Source organism: Chenopodium quinoa, unplaced genomic scaffold (assembly GCF_001683475.1).
Source record: "Chenopodium quinoa cultivar QQ74 unplaced genomic scaffold, ASM168347v1, whole genome shotgun sequence".
NCBI classification, from domain to species: domain Eukaryota; kingdom Viridiplantae; phylum Streptophyta; class Magnoliopsida; order Caryophyllales; family Amaranthaceae; genus Chenopodium; species Chenopodium quinoa.
In genome coordinates, this window is record NW_018742924.1 from 716,584 (window position 1) to 735,165 (window position 18,582).

Below are 18,582 nucleotides of genomic sequence, written 5' to 3' on the forward strand. Positions count from 1 at the left end.
AAGTGCGTTTGAGTTGGTTAAAAAGAAGCTATGTGAAGCACCTATACTTGCGTTACCATATTTCTCAAGTCCTTTTGAAGTTGAAACCGATGCTAGTGGAGTTGGAATTGGAGCAGTTTTACTCCAAAAGAGGAGGCCTATTGCATATTTCAGTGAGAAATTGGGAGGGGCTCGATTGAACTATTCTACTTATGATAAAGAGTTCTATGCCATTGTTAGAGCTTTAAATCATTGGAGTCATTATCTCCGACCTAATCACTTTGTGTTGCATTCTGATCATGAAGCATTGAAGTACATACATGGACAACAAAAGCTCAATCCTAGACATGCTACGTGGGTTGAATTTTTACAATCATTTAATTTTTCTTCAAGGTACAAAGAAGGGAAATCGAATGTTGTGGCTGATGCATTATCTAGAAGATACACTTTGATTGGAATTCTAAATAGCAAGCTACTTGGTTTTGAATTGATCAAAGAATACTATAAAAGTGATGATGATTTTGCTACATTGATTGAAGAGTGTTCTAAAGGAGCCGTGGGTTCTTATTTGCTGCAAGATGGTTTTCTTTTCAAAGGAAATCAACTTTGTCTTCCTAAGTGTTCTATTAGAGAGCTAGTTGTTAGAGAAGCTCATGGGGGAGGAATTGCTAGTCACTTTGGCATTACAAAGACCTTGAGTATGTTACAAGAACACTTCTATTGGCCTAAGATGCTCACGGATGTGCAACTAGTTATTTCTAGGTGTGCAACTTGTCAAAAAGCGAAGGCTACTTTTCATCGAGGCTTGTATACTCCTTTACCTGTTCCAAATTCACCTTGGGAAGATATTTCTATGGATTTTATTGTGGGATTGCCGAGAACACAACGGGGGAAAGACTCTATTATGGTTGTTGTGGATAGGTTCTCTAAGATGGCTCATTTTGTTCCTTGTCACAAAGTGGATGATGCTATGAAAGTGGCGGAATTATACTTCAAGGAGATTGTTAGATTGCACGGAATTCCGAAAAGTATTGTGAGTGACCGAGATACAAAGTTCATGAGTTTCTTTTGGAAGTCTTTATGGAAGCTTGTGGGAACTAAATTGCTCTTTAGTACATCTTACCATCCACAAACTGATGGACAAACCGAGGTGACTAATCGTACTCTTGGTGCGCTTTTGCATGGGTTAGTGAGTAAGACACAAAAGGATTGGGACATCAAGTTAACTCATGCGGAGTTTGCTTATAATAGATCACCTACATATGCTACCAAACATATTCCTTTTGAGGTAGTCTATGGAGTCAATCCGAAACTTCCAATTGATCTTGTTCCATTGCCTAAGGGTGAGTTAATTCACAAAGATGCCGAGTCTAAGTTGAAGAGTATGCTGAAATTACATGCTCAAGTTCGAACAAGAATAGAGAAAGTAAATGACATGTACAAAGCTAGAGCAAACAAGCATAGAAAGCAACAAGGTTACAATGTTGGAGACTTGGTATGGTTACATTTGAGAAAGGAAAGATTTCCAGGAAAACGCAAGAATAAGTTGATGCCTAGAAGTGAAGGTCCTTTCAAGATTATTGAGAAGATCAATGACAATGCTTATAAGTTAGAACTTCCGGGAGAATATGGAGTTAGTGCTACATTCAATGTTGGCGATTTGACTAAGTATATTCCTGATGAAGAACTTCGAGATTTGAGGACAAATTCTTTCAAAGAAGAGGAGGATGATGTAAGTCTAAGTATGGAGAACTTAGAAGATTTGCTTATCATGCATCAAGATAGCTTGTCCCTAAACATTGATTCAAGCCAAGCATTGCATGGACACTTTCTTGGATATCAAAGCAAAGCCACGGTTTGCTTAGTGGCTTTTCTTGGAGTCTAGTTAACTTTCTTGAATTTTCTTTACTTAGATTTTTGTTTAAAAGTTTTTACCTTTCACTTTAAAGGGTTTTTCTTTGTTCAAGAATTAGGATCTTTAATATTTAATTAGTTGCTTTTAAAATTAGTTAGTTAGCAAAATAAATCATTTTAGGCGTGTGCTTGTGCTCCAAGGTGCTTGCTCTTAAAGCAAGTTAGAATTCTAGTTCAATAGGATTGAATTAGGAACTTGTCCTAATCTTCCTAGGTAAACTAAGTCTATAAATAGGGCTGAAAAACACACGAATTAAAGAGAGATTAATATTCAGATTTATTTCTTAAGTTGCATACTTGAGTTTTTGTTGATTGCGATCAATTGCTGTTTTGCTTGTTTTAGTTAAAACATTCGTTTGGATTGATTAATTAGGTGGATTCTTAATTGATTAATCTTAGTTTTTGTTTAATTCTTGGTGGATTTCCTGTATAGAATTAGACTTAAACATATCCCTTGTGTTTTGTTGATTTTCGGATCAATAATTCACATCAATAGGGAAGAAGGGTCGAACCACAGGGAAACAAGTCAATTTATTTCTAATTAATTAAAAGCAATCTAAATTATCAAGTAACCAAATTATTATTATAAGGGTAACTAAACTACTAAAAGTAAGAGTAGGAAGGAATAAAAGTAAGAGGGAATTCAATGAAATAAAAGCCTAGGGCATTGGTTCACCAATAACCAATATTTCAGGGTAAAACATAACAATCAATCATCATTGCATCAATTAATCAGATCATAAAGGGTTTTCGCTACGTATTACAATCACAAAGTTAATTTACCGGTATTAAATCTCATCTCTCGAATCTCGACTTTACCATTTATAAATTAGTATGCCTATTGAAACTAAGCCTAAACATCAATTCTCATCTCTCGAATCTCGAATCAATATTGCTAAACTCATACAATTAAATCTGGCCAAATCTAATTGCATAACATTAAATCAATCAATAGGAAAATAATTAAGCATTCAAAATCAACAATCATAAATTACCCCTTCATATTATTTATTGGATCCCCATAAACCCTAGAAATAAAACTACTCACTCATTATTAAATCTAAACTAAATAAAGCAATTATATAAGCCATTAGAGAATAAAGAAATAAAATTGCTGAAATTAATAGAGAAGAAATAGTTACCAAAATCAATGGAACTACAAAGTTGAGTCAAGAACAAAAGTTGAGAGAATTCTAGAGAGAGAAAATAATCTAAGTAGAGAGAGAAAGTCTAAAAGAGAAGGTAAACAAAAATTAAGTACTAAAATCGTACTTAAACAACTCTAAAAATAATCCTAATTAGAAACTAAGAATTCGCCAATCAGGTTCCTCAGAAACACGCGCTCAATCGGGCGAAGGGCCACCCGATCGGTGTAGACACCTAAAAATGTCTCCCCAAAACCAAACCCGATGATGAACAACCTTTCACCGCCATTATTGGTCAGGTTGAGTATTTAATCTTAGAGTGCTTAAATCCATATCTCCATTTCACAAACCAACCCAACTTCTAGCCCATTTCCCTAAACCATAACTTATTTTCCTCTTTTCTGCCTTTAAACCCAAAATATTTCATTTCGTATCCTTTAAAATCATTCATTTCGTGTCCTTTTTATAAAAACGTTTGGTCCCATTTGTTTTGGTCCATAATGTTGGTCCAATGATTTAAAAGTTAGATGGGGCTTGAAAATAGATTTCCAACGATATATTATAAGCCCAAATCCGAGTTATAACAAATAAGTTATGGCCAAAATATTAAACTGAGCCTAAACCGAACCTAAGCCCACCTTACCTACGATCCAATGATCATGTGGAGGGTCCAAATGATTTAATCAAATTCCTTAACCAATTAGGATTAATTTGAAGATTCTATAAGTTTCTAAAATATCTTAATTATCCTTTTTGAAAAGATAATATTAAAGAGTTTGAAATTGAATAAAACTCCTCTTTTTTAAAGTCCTATTTTTATCCGAATTGAAAGACGTTCAAAGATAGACAAATATTATTTTCTTGCCTCATAGTTTTAATCCAAATTTTATATGGTTGGATAGCACTTGAAATTATCTTTCCAATGATATATTATAATATCAATTCCGAGCTATAACGGAAAAGACATGAATAAAATATCAAACACTATCTAAAACTGACACCGTCTCACTATTTCGGCCATATCTTTTATTATGTAAAATATTTTTATCTTATTCAAATTGTGTTAGAAAGTAGAATTCAAGATCTTTCCAACAATATCTTATTCATCTCATTCCAATTTCTGGATCAAAAGATATGATAAAAACAAAAACCGCAAAAATTGCAGTCTATCGAGTTTTATTCCGATATAATTCGGATCTTATCTTAATTCTTCGACCCTTCTTTTTTATTTCTCTATAAATAGAGGTCATATCACCCCTTTTCCAATAATCAATAAGCTTGATCACAAAATAATTCTCTTCTCCCTCTTTAGCCTAAATACTAGCCACCCTATTCTCTCAAAATACTTCCCCTAATTAAGCACTCCAAGGAGTTCATACAATACCCAAATTTCTATACTTAAACCAAGGCGTGAAAGGTATAATTAACTGAGGGTTCGGACTAAATCAAATCTACATTTATTTAACTTAATTTATATTTGATTTATATTTTAATTGAAGTTACTAACAGTTTATTCATGATGTAGCAATTTAAAGGAACGTGTGGAATGTGAGTAATTAATTAATTTAATTACTCTTATTCTATTTTAATATTGCTAGTATCATGATTAGGTCATTTTATATTTGATTTGACTAACATTATTGTTGTCAAATTTCTTCCAATATTAATGTTGATTCTATTATATTTTTTTATGATCACCATATTGCATGTTTAAAGGGAATATGTAATTGAAAATCACGCCTAATAAATAATTTGGAAAACTGGTTTAGGTTCCTTTTTAATCTTGTAATTAATTCAAGCGATCACAATATTTTAGAATAATGTGTTGCATTAATATTCAACCAATTTAGCATAATAATAGTTTGGAGCAAATTGAATATTTTATTTGTAGGTCTTTGAGATCGCAGGAATCACTTTTCACTATAAGAATCGAGTAGAGGCCAATACGGGCGAATGTGACTCCATAACTCACTTCGTACCATTATCCCCGATCCTCCTTTCGTGGTTCCGAACCATATGGAGTTAGTAATCTCATGGATTATGAATGGGGTGTAACCTTCACGGGTGAATCGTTGTTGCCTTCGTTGTCCCTTTATCGTGGTTGCCTTTTATGATCCGTGAATGGTTTACAAATTCCTTAAAAAACTTGTTGGCGGCTCCCTAATTTATTTGTCCCTAATCGTATACGTCAATTCCCACTTCCTAAGAGTGTCGAGCATATTCATACATGCTTTTAACGGAGGTTCACTTCGAACGACGCCTACAATCAATTTGAGTGATTGGTATTTAATTAAGATGAGTGGATGAGACTTGAAAGATTCTTGAATTGTATTCCTGCGATTTAATTGGCATTGTCATATATGCATATGTTTTTTAGGTTACCTATTTTTCCAAGATAGTACGTGTTCTACGTATGTGGCTAGCCCGAGGGATATAAGCTCTATCAACTCGAAAACGCTCATGGCAATAAGGGTTCCTCCGAGTTTTTAAATCCACCCAAACCAGGAGTCGAGTTTGATTTCATCACGAACTCGCGGAGCCGTCCCTTGGCATACACCCTCAAGGGAGGCTGCCTTGCTAATGCGTCCAAACTCTTAACCATGGTACCGTTTGACACCCAAAAGCTTGACCATAGTCGAACATAGAACTTGACTTTAGGTTGCGAACTTCATTGCATCATGCGTGACGATATGCTTATATGTGCATTTTTTATTGACTCTTTTTAATTATTTTTTTTTCTCTTATCAAACCCTTTTTTTAGAGTCGATTCAAATATATAACTGATATACGAATCACAGCTAAAAATTTATAACTGATATACTACATCCAGTCCAATTTAGGTATCTTTTAAGCGTCAACTTTCTTTTGTTTTATTTCATATCTTTTTGTGTCAAGCTAGTATTATCCAAATCCTTTAATCTGTGTCAACTCGTATAACATAGGATTATAGATTTTTATTTTTATTTATTTATTTTTTTTATACCCATGAGTCATAACTCTTCTAGAATTCTAGTTCTCTTCCTAATTTCTTGTGATTGATTTTTGTGCTAACCTTAACATGTGTTCTTTGTCTTTGATTGTGGATGATCTTATTTATGACTAACGATTGAAAATGGACCGTATTCACCTAGTAAATAGCATAAACATTAAAATTGGACAAAATTAATCAAGTTAGTTTGTCTTTTAGTCTTCCGTGCTATTTGGTCATTGGGTCTTTTGTTTTTCACAACGTCCTCATGTCTAACCATGCGATCACACCACGAGTCTTATTAAACTTACCTAATCACATATTTTGAGTTGTTGCACACACTTTGTCTTCGAGTAATACATTATATTGTTTATGATCGTATACTAGGACCATGCATGCATCACTTTCCGTCGTAATAGGAATGAGTGGAGTATTTCCCATAAGTTTTCAAAATTGTTTCATACACTCTTCCTTTCCAATTCGTGTATTGAGTTAATGCATTAGATGAGTTCGTCATTACACAGTACTTGTGTCTAATGTCACCAGGCAAGAGTTGGAAGAATAAGGGGAACGTCACTCCTTCCTTCTTTCCTTCCAATCAAAGCATCAACAACAAAAAACTTTTTTCCTCACTAGGCGGCAAGAAGTAACTCATAAAAATCCACGAAGACAAAGCACAGTGCAATCTTCTCACCAAGATTTCATGTTTTCTTCTTCTTCTTTTGTTTCAAACCCTTCCCCCTAAAAAGTCTAGCATAGGTTCTCCTTATCCATGTGTCTATGTGTCACATTTCTTACCTTCTTCATAAATGAGAATCTCTTTCTTACATTCGGTCTTGTGGTTAGTAAAGAAAAAAAAAAATCAATTACCGAATTAAACACAAGGTACATCAATGACTTGAGGCACCTTTGCAACCTTGCCATTCCCTGTTAACCGTTCAATCACATTCCATTTCTTCATCAACCACTTTGAGCCTCATCTAACGTTTAGCCTTCATTTCTTCAACCCACATTCACTTAACCCTGGGATTGAAAGATGTGTAATTGTACGACATTCAAAAAGCAAGTAAAAAAAAAAGCAGCAAAGCAACAATAAAACAATGTCTAAAGGCAAGTGTTCCAATGTCTTTGATATGAACATGTCTCAAATTGTGACTCTCATCGAGTGCTTGGTACCGTGCCTGAGAAACATGAATGCTAAGTGAGTGATGGACCGCATGATCTGAGATTGCCTACATTGATTCAAAGAATGAAAAAAAAAAGAAAAAGAAATTCAAAAAATGTTAAAAATAAAACTTGCAAAGTCTAATACATAATTGCATATCTAGGGGGCTTCTCTTGGGTCTTGAGCCTTTTATGCCTATCTTTCTTAAACCTTCAGCTTAACCACCTTTCAACCCTTGAAAGACCTCTTTGAGGTGTGCACACACTTGTGCAAAGTTCGGTTAGAGATACGTTTGGCCTGATTCCTAACGGATACGTAGGTAACCTCACATCGAGGTGCGGCCACATTCATATTCATATCCATGCATGATCGAGTCAAAGAATATCCAATGCTTACCCCTACCCATTTAGAGCTAGACTTGGGGGCTTGAACCCGCATCATTAAGCCTACCCAGCCTAAAGAGTCATCATTTTTGACTCTTCTCACATCTATTTCCATCACCATAGCCTTTGCAGCTAGCCTTAGTATCACATTCACATACTTCACTCACACATCCATATCCATATGATCTTTCCCTTTAAGAACCCTTTTTTGTGAAATCTTGTTTCAACACTGTGCATGCTTCATCATCTTTCAAGACAACATTCATTAGAAGAAACATTGTATACTTGCTTATCTTCCTGACCTGAGCAAAATTCATTGTTTCATATATCGCATATCGTTCTTAGCTCCTTGACCTAAGCAACGTTCATTATGCAATAATCACTTCATCTATATACGTGCTTAGATTCCAGACCTAAATGACATTCAAGATCGCTTCTTTACACCATATATGATGCTTAGCTCCATGACCTAAGTTCATTCATCGTTTCACATGATGTAATTGTCCTTAGCCTCCTGGCCTAAGGACAAGCATCATGCATACATTACTTTCAAGAAAAGCAATTCAATCCATGTGATTCATTTTGTCTTGCTCAACGAGGAAGTTCAAAACTTCTTTCCTTTTTTCGCTTCTTTTCTTTTGGGGAAGTTTAAAAAAACTTTTCCAAAATTTTCTCATCGAGGGAAGTTCGAAAATAAAAGTTCAGTTATCACATCTTTCTTTTTCGGGAGAAAGTCAGTACCCTCCACTCATGACAAAAATTGACGAAATTTTTGCTTTTGCATCTTTGTTTGCTTGTGTCTGCACACACACATATACCCAAACACACACACTCACAAGTCATACACATGTCATGTCACATCATGTTAAACATGGTCAAGTCAGTTTGTTAAGTCAATCATAGTCTATACGAGTCCCTTGGAAAATTTTATTTTGCAGGTCTCAATTACAGCCCACGTCCGGGGACAAGCGGGCCATCTATAGCCCACGTCCGAGGACAAGCGGACCATTTACAGCCCACGTTCGGGGACAAGCGAACCATTTACAGCCCACGTTCGGGGACAAGTGAACCAACTACAACCCACGTTCGGGGACAATCGAACCTGCCAAAATCAGACAAGTCTTTCCTCAAGCATGTAAAGTGTCATATGGTGGATTTCTTCAAGCATAGAAAACCGCTAAATTCCTTTGTCGGATTTCCTCAAGCATGGAAAGCATTATCGGTGGGTTTCTTCAAGCATAGAAAACCGCCAAATTCCTTTACCGGCTTTCCTCAAGCATGGAAAGCATTATCGGTGGATTTCTTCAAACATAGAAAAACGCCAAAATCATATGTCGACTTTCCTCAAGCATGGAAAGTGTCATCCGGTAGGTTTCTTCAGGCTTAGAAAGCTACCAAACTCATCTGTCGGCTTTCCTTAAGCAAGGAAAGCATTTCAACAAACGTCATCTGGTGGATTTCTTCAAGCATAGGAAAATACCAAACTCATTTGTCACCGATACACTGGTGTTAGATAAGCGTTCTATCCCTTTACTCTTTTATATGTGGAATTAACATTTTTTGCAGGTATCGGCGTATACAGAGTGATTTAGGATCGCCAGACCGTCTTAAATCATTCTCTGTCCCTATTGAATACTTTGACTATCATTTTTGAAACTGAGGTTTCTACAAACCCAATAAAAGTGGGGGCTTCTGTAGACACCTAAAAATGTCTCCCCAAAACCAAACCCGATGATGAACAACCTTTCACCGCCATTATTGGTCGGGTTGAGTATTTAATCTTTGAGTGCTTAAATCCATATCTCCATTTCATAAACCAACCCAACTTCTAGCCCATTTCCCCAAACCATAATTATTTTCCTCTTTTCGTGCCTTTAAACCAAAAATAATTCATTTCGTATCCTTTAAAATCATTCATTTCGTGTCCTTTTTATTAAAAACGTTTGGTCCCGTTTGTTTTGGTCCATAATATTGGTCCAATGATTTAATATTTGAATGGGGCTTGAAAAGAGATTTCCAACGATTTATTATAAGCCCAAATCTGAGTTATAAAGAATAAGTTATGGCCAAAATATTAAACTGAGCCCAAACCGAACCTAAGCCCACCTTACCTACGACCCAATGATCATGTGGAGGGCCCAAATGATTTAATCCAATTCCTTAACCAATTAGGATTAATTGGAAGCTTCTATAAGTTTCTAAAATATCTTAATTATCCTTTTTGAAAAGATAAGATTAAAGAGTTTGAAATTGAATAAAACTCCTCTTTTTAAAGTCCTATTTCTATCCGAATTGAAATACGTTCAAAGATAGAAAGATATTATTTTCTTGCCTCATATTTTTTATCCATATTTTATATGGTTGGATAGCCCTTGAAATTATCTTTTCAATGATATATTATAATATCAATTCCGAGCTATAACGGAAAAGATATGAATAAAATATCAAACGCTATCTAAAACTGACACCGTCTCACTATTTCGGCCATATCTTTTATTATGTAAAATATTTTTATCTGATTCAAATTGTGTTAGAAAGTAGAATTCAAGATCTTTCCAACAATACATTCTGATTTCTGGATCGAAAGATATGAAAACAACAAAAATCGCAAAAACTGCAGTCTATCGAGTTTTATTTCGATTTAATTCGGATCTTTTCTTAATTCTTCGACCCTTCTTTTTTTTTTTCTCTATAAATAGAGGTCATATTACCCCTTTTCCAATCATCAATAAGCTTGATTACAACATAATTCTCTTCTCCCTCTTTAGCCTAAATACTAGCCACCCTATTCTCTCAAAATACTTCCCCTAATTAAGCACTCCAAAGAGTTCATACAATACCCAAAGTTCTATACTTAAACCAAGGCGTGAAAGGTATAATTAACTGAGGGTTCGGACCAAATCAAATCTACATTTATTTAACTTAATTTATATTTGATTTATATTTTAATTGAAGTTACTAACAGTTTATTCATGATGTAGCAATTTAAAGGAACGTGTGGAATGTGAGTAATTAATTAATTTAATTACTCTTATTCTATTTTAATATTGCTAGTATCATGATTAGGTCATTTTATATTTGATTTGACTAACATTATTATTGTCAAATTTCTTCCAATATTAATGTTGATTCTATTATATTTTTTTATGATCACCATATTGCATGTTTAAAGGGAATATGTAATTGAAAATCACGCCTAATAAATAATTTGGACAACTAGTTTAGGTTCCTTTTTAATCTTGTAATTAATTCAAGTGATCACAATATTTTAGAATAATGTGTTGCATTAATATTCAACCAATTTAGAATAATAATAGTTTGGAGCAAATTGAATATTTTATTTATATGCCTTTGAGATCGCAGGAATCACTTTTCACTTTAAGAATCGAGTAGAGGCCAATACGGGTGAATGTGACTCCATGACTCACTTCGTACCATCATCCCCGATCCTCCTTTCGTGGTTCCGAACCATATGGAGTTAGTAATCTCATGGATTATGAATGGGGTGTAACCTTCACGGGTCAATCGTTGTTGCCTTCATTGTCCCTTTATCGTGGTTGCCTTTTATGATCCGTGAACGGTTTACAAGTTCCTTAAAAAACTTGTTAGCGGCTCCCTACTTTATTTGTCCCTAATCGTATACGTCAATTCCCACTTCCTAAGAGTGTCGAGCATATTCATACATGCTTTTAAATTAGGCGCACTTCGAACGACGCTTACAATCGGGCCCGCCTTTTTCTTCATAACTCTCCTGGGAAGCCGCGCCCGATCGAGCTAACTCTCACCCGATCGGGCGCGCCTTTCTCAATGCCTTTGACTGCGCGCCCGCCCGATCGGGCGTATGCTTGCCTGATCGGGCCCATTTTCTTCCTCGAGGCTTGGACTTCGATTGGGCTTTATTCTTCGGCCCAATCCGGATTTCCTCTTCGGGTCTTGAATACTTGGTCCAAATCCTCGGTATCTTACACCGAGCCCTTAATCACCGGCTCTAACCGGTCCTGGGATTCAAAGATGGTCGTGTTCTCCCAAAGTCCGTAGTTGCTCCATGAAAAACCTGGAAAACGCTCCAAAAGTTCAATTTCCTACAAAACTCAATAAAAACTTCAAAAACACTAGAAAACACCAATTAGTAACAAAAGTGGCTCTAAAGAGCCAAAAACACTACTAATTATGACCCATTAAATAATTAGCAAGATCAGCATACCAAGGGTGTTGCTCTACAACTGCATACAAGTTGTCATTAGGGAAAGAATCATCTATAGGAAGAGAATCCTTACCTTCATCGTACCTGATACGTGACAAGTGGTCTGCCACTACATTCTCTGCTCCCTTTTTATCCTTTATCTCAATATTGAAATCCTGGAGAAAAAGAACCCAATGGAGTAGCCTAGGCTTTGATTCCACCTTGGCTATCAAGTACTTCAGAGCTGCATGGTCAGTAAAAACAATAACTTTAGAACCAACAAGATATGATCTAAATTTTTCTAAAGCATAAATCACAGAAAGAAACTCCTTCTCCGTGGTGGCATAGTTGACTTGGGCTTCATCCAAAGTTTTACTTACATAATAAATAGCATGCAAAACTTCGTTCTTTCTCTGTCCGAGCACGGCTCCTAGTGCAAAGTCACTTGCATCACACATAATCTTGAAAGGAAGATTACAATCGGGAGCACATATGATGGGTGCCGATATCAAAGCCTGCTTAATCCTGTTCAAAGCCTCAAGACACTCGTCAGTAAAAATAAAAGGGGCATCCTTGAGTAAAAGCTGAGTTAGTGGTTTAGCAATTTCAGAAAAATCTTTGATAAAGCGACGATAAAACCCCGCATGACCTAAGGGACTTCTAACTCCCTTAACATTAACCGGGGGAGGTAATTGCTCAATCACTGAAATCTTAGCTTTATCTACTTGTATACCCTTATCAGATACAATATGACGAAGAACTACTCCTTCTGTCACCATAAAGTGACATTTCTTCCAGTTTAGAACCAAATTGCATTCTTCACATTGTTTCAAAATTTTAGCGAGATTTATTAAACATGCATCAAATGAAGAGCCATACATGCTAAAATCATCCATAAAGACTTCCATAATAGACTCTATGAAATCAGAAAAAATGCTCATCATGCAACGTTGAAAGGTAGCCGGGGCATTACATAAACCAAAGGGCATCCTACGATATGCAAAAGTACCATAAAGACATGTAAATGTAGTATTTTCCTGATCTTCAGGGTGAATTGGAATTTGGAAAAAAATCCAGAATACCCATCCAAATAGCAAAAGAACTTATGATTAGCTAACCTTTCAAGCATTTGATCTATAAAGGGAAGGGGGAAGTGGTCCTTTTTAGTGGCGGTATTTAATCTACGATAATCAATGCACATACGCCACCCTGTAACAGTTCTAGTGGGAATCAATTCATTTTTCTCGTTCACAGTCATCCAACCTTTCTTAGGCACCACCTGTACAGGACTTACCCACTTGGAGTAAGAAATAGGATAGATAATACCTGCATCAAGTAATTTCATAACCTCTTTCTTGACTAATTCTTGCATATTAGGATTCAACCTTCTATGGGGTTGAATGCAGGGCTTGTAGTTGTCCTCTAAATGGATCCTGTGCATACAAAAATCAGGGCTAATACCCTTGAGATCATCAATACTGTACCCAATTTCTCTTTTATGGGTTTGAAGAACCTCTAGAAGTTGGGAAGTTTGTAGGTCATCAAGTGCAGTACTGATGATCACAGGGTATAGTTCCTGCTCATCAAGAAAAATATATTTTAAATGAAAAGGGAGAGGTTTTAGTTCAGGGTTCTTAACCTCTGCAGGTTTTGATTCCTGAACTAAATTTACTACCTTCATTGTCTCTTTGGGGTCTAACTCTTTTAGGGAAAGAGCTTTTTCAATAACATTTACTTCATTACCCCAGACGCTTGCATTGTCTGTAGATAAATTTCCACAAAGAATTTCCACCAAGGGATCCCTTGCAAGAACCTGTGGTAAGCTATCATCACAAATATCATCCATTATATCAATTAAATCAATAAAACAACAATTTTCCTCTAACATAGGTCCTTTCAAAACTTTCCCTAGATTAAAAGTAACATTATTATCACCAACATAAAGGGTTAGTTTACCATTTTTGACATCAATAATGGCTCCTACAGTATAGAGAAAAGGCCTACCTAATATAATGGGAATTTGTGTATCCTCAACCATGTCTAAAACAACAAAATCAACAGGGATAAAAAATTTACCAACTCTAACAGGGACATCCTCTAAAATACCTAAAGGGTACTTAACAGAACGATCTGCCATTTGCAAAGTTATATTAGTAACTTTTAAATCACCCATATTAAGTTTAGCACAAACAGTCGATGGCATAACACTAACATTGGCACCCAAATCACACAAAGCTTTATCAATGAAAACATTACCTATATGATAAGGGATAGAAAAACTACTAGGATCCTTTAACTTAGGAGGGGATTTATTTTGCAATAAAGCACTACATTCCTCAGTAAAAGCTACAATTTCTACCTCATCAAAGGCCCTTTCCCTAGTCAGAATATCTTTCATAAACTTAGCATGTGCTGGAACATGAGTGATTAAATCAGTGAAAGGAACTGTTACCTGCAAGTTTTTCACAACCTCCAAAAACTTACTGAATTGTTTATCAAACTTACTCTTCAATTGTCTATTAGGGAATGGTAGTTTGATAACTGGGCTCTGCACACATCTCATCCCTTATCCCGAGATTTACCCTGCAAAGAAACATTAGAAGGGTTAGTATCTTTTTGTAGCCCTGCAGGGTTAGCAGGATTAGCGTTTGGTATAGAGGAATCAGGATCAGGAATAGGTCCATCTTCCTTTGGCATAGGAGGTCCTTCATAATGTGAACCACTACTTAGAGTGATTGCATTGGCATGATCTGTGGGATGGATTGGTTGCGATGGTAGAGCTCCCTGCTAACGGGTTTGTAGGGTAGATGAACGTTACGTAATTTGATTATCAATGATTTTATTATGAGTTATAATTGAATCAATTTATGCATCCCTACTCTCCATATGCTTTTGCATGTTGGTAAGCATTGCTCTAATTTCTGTCATAGCAGGTGTTTTGGGTGTTTTTGTCCCTTGGGAGAGTTACAACACGAAGACTGATCAGCAGTGAGTTGTACCTGCAAAACAAACGGAGACACCGGTTGGGTGGTGCTCCGCCTCCGACGCACAAGTCAGTAACTTGAAACGGAATAGAGAAAACGGAAATTTAGGTGGGTATCTGCTCGGGTTCCAAGATCAGGTCTTTCTCTGATGTAAGAGAATAAAGGTGTAATTAATGATTCAATCTGTCCCCCAAAGTGGGGAAATATCTCCCTATTTATAGGGTCGTTGGAAAATGCGCCCCTACCTAGGTTACTTGACCTAGATTTTAGTGGGTTGCACCGCTTTACGGCGCGCTTAGGAATCTGGGCCTTTGAAGGCCGCCATTTTGGAAACATATCTAAGGGCGCCAAGTGTCAAGAGGATGTTGAGCCACATGAGCCATCCTAAGCTTGACACGTGGCGACCTCTCATTTGTCCACGTGTCTAGGGTAAAAATACCCTAAACATTTGCCCCTCACAGGTCGCACGTGCATGTCACGTGGGGCCTGTGACACGTGTCCACCTCTCATAGGTGAACAGTAACGGGGTAAAATTTTGAATTTCAAAACAAAATTTCCCCCCCACTTTTACTTTCTATAAATAGAAAGTGACCTCCCCTCCTTTTCACACTTTACATTTACATTGACTTTTTAGAGAGAGAAAAAGAGAGATTCTAGAGAGATTTTTCTCTGCTCCCGCCTGCATAATCAGCGAGTTTCAAGCTCCCGAGTAGTTAGCAGTTCATCACCCGACTCACCGGCTGTAGCGGTTTTCAGATTTTCCAGAGTTAAAGCAAGGTAACCGCCTGTACCATTTTAGCTTTTCTCCCTTTCTATTTGCATACCATATTTCGCCTGTATACCCGGCTTTCTTAATAGAACATAAATGAGTTCCCAATCCACCCACTCGGCACTGCCTAGGACACTCAGCCGATCCCCAGGAACGGCTGAGTCTAGAACAGGGGGTGCCTCTTCTGGACTGTCGGAACCAATATGCTCATCTCCGAATTCCTCCCTCTCTGTGTCTGTGCAGGACACAATGGCCAGAACGAAACAAACGGTCAGGCGGTCTAAGAGCCGGGGCACCATGAGAGTGCCTGCCGATGAGGTTTTCCCGAATGGGGATCCAAGGGATTTGGAGGAGAGTGGATCCGACGAAGAGGCTCCTTCTACATCCGGGAGCTCTAGGGTGAGAGAGGTGGACGGCGAGGGAGCCGCCTCCTCCAATGAAGCCGGCGATGCTGAGGCCGCTCAGGGATCAAGAGCAGAATCTTCCGGCTCTGACCAGGGGGATTTTGCGGCTGACTATCAGCAGCCACCAAAAGTAGCTGACAACCCCAACCCAAAGAGAACCTGGATGCTGCCGAGCAACATTGCCCTTCTTAACAGCGGATTCAGGGCTTTTAAGGAGAAACATCCCTTTGGAAGGGGATGGGAAGTTATTGTGCCTCCGGCTGATGTTGTAATGGTCTGGGGGGACGACATTGATCATGCAGATGACTACTTCATCTGCTATGAGGCGGTAATAGAAGCCGGCCTCCGGTTCCCCCTCCACCCCGGGATTAGGAAAATCCTAAAGGGGTACAATATGGGGGTTTGGCAGCTCACCCCAAACTCGTGGTTGAACATTTTAAGTTACATTGCCGCCTGTGAGTTCCAAAACTTGAACCCTAGCTTCTCTGCCTTCGCTCACATGCACTATTTGAGCAAGGCTCCAAGCGGCCATGGGGCATGGTATACTCTGACTACCTTGCCCCAATACTTAATGACTTTGGATAAAGTGTCCAAATGGTCCGGGTGGAAGGACAATTTTTATTTGATTTCCTCCCCCACCCTAAGACGCAACCGGACACTGCGCCGGTACAACACTGAGCCGGCTCTTCTTGGACGCAAATGCCCTCTCCCGGAACTATCTACTAAAGCCCGGGAGCAGATCATGGAGCCGAGATTTTTTGAAACTACAACTGAGCCCATGGGGGATGGGACTCACATTATTGTTCCTAAGAACTGGATCCCCCACCCGAACTTCTTCAAAGATGAATGCTTTTTGTCCGCCTGCGGACTGAGCACAATGTTTCCTAGGGGTAGAATACTTCTCACCCGGAACAATTGTTATTTTCTTTTTATTGCAAACTTTCTTTAATTCTTTCTAACGTGAAATTCTTGTTATTTCAGAAGAAGCCCTGAAGATGGTTGACCAGGACAAGACTCTTGCTAAATCGGCTGCGCAATTGTGCAAGGAGGCGGCTCTTGCCAAAACGGCAGCCGTCGAGGCGAAGGACAACAAGAAAGGCGGGGTAAGACCGCCTGACTTAACGTTGGCATTTTTTTATATATATATACCGGTTGGGTATACTCATATTTGCTTCTTTCTCAGGAGTCCGCCAAGAGAATTCCTCGGTCATTCTCCAAGCTTCTCAAAAGGCAAGGAGATGGTCTGGAAAAGACTCCGGCTGCCAAAGCCGCAAGAAAGGACCCCCCCAAAAACAAAACTCTGCCCAATCCGGACGTCAACCGACTGGGGGCAAGTCCCCTGCTGTTATGAAGAAACTGAGTGAAAGCTCAGAACAGCAGAAAGCGCCGGAAGCCTACGGCCTCGATGGGTGGTGAGACACCCAAGGTTGCAGGCGGTGCGGCAACCACTGGGGAGGAGAACAATCCGGAGACCCAACCGGAAATTCACGGTAAGGAACAAACTGAGATACCTTGGCCACTTGATTTTATGAGAGTCAAGACCAAGGTTGACTTTTCAAAAGGGTCAGTCAGCAGCCGGCAACAAATGAATGCCAGCTACGCTGCTTCTATCTCACAAAGAACTACTTTTGATGTAGATCTGCTTCCTAACCCACCGGATCTCGCCGGCTTCGCGAAGAGGATGGTGAGGACCCTCACCCGGTCTGAGAAGGCTTCCATACCTGATCTGCAGGTCGTGGACTTCGACCGGATAATGGGCTCTCTTGCTGAGGTACATGATTCCTCTATCTTGATGTCTTTAATCTTTATCCTGACTTACTCATAAACCGGCTGTTATTGATTCAGGCCATGGTGAGAGTGGACAGTCTCCGGGGCCCCTTCAGGAGGAAACAGGAAGAGGTAAATGGCGCCAAACGGAGGGCCCTAGAAAACCTCAACTTTGCTGAACATTATGATTATATGTGTAATTTAAAGATTAAAGCAATAGAGTTTAAACAGGAGGAGCTGATCTGGAGTTTAACGGCTGCGAACGATGAAGCTAACAGCTGGGCTGATGACCTTGACAAGTAGCTGAAAGATTCCAAGTCTGATCTCAAGGAATTAGAGTATGCTGACAAAGAGAATGCCCAACTCCGGATTGACAATGACCGCCTGAAGCTCGAGCTCATGACCCTGCGCAACAAGCAGGCGGATGAGCTGGCCAAGGAGCAAACCCGGCTGACCGAGGAGAATGAGCGGGACAACTTGGACCGGCTGAAGATCACCTGGGGCCTCCTTTACCCCGAAATAGACTTTGAGGTCTATCAGCTGAGGTATGATTACGCCACTGAGGTGTATGATGCCTAGCAACTAGGTGATGCTCCACCGCCTCGCTTCAAAGACTGGGCTTCTGAACAGGGATATGAAGTCTCTGATGATGATGAGGAGCAGGCAGATGATCAGCAAGAGGGCCAAGCCAGCCAAGCTCAGCCGGAGAAGACCCTACCTAAGCCATAGGCGGTCCTCCCCCTTTCTACGGCACAATGCCACCCATGTTTTTTACCGGCTTGCATGCCGTGTTTTGTTGTATGTTTTTACCAACCATGGGGTTGGATTAACATTTCCACTTTCTTACTTCACCGGATGTGTCCGGTTAACAATTATTCTGGCCTTTGTGCCATTTTATATGAATGAAGTATTCCGACTCAG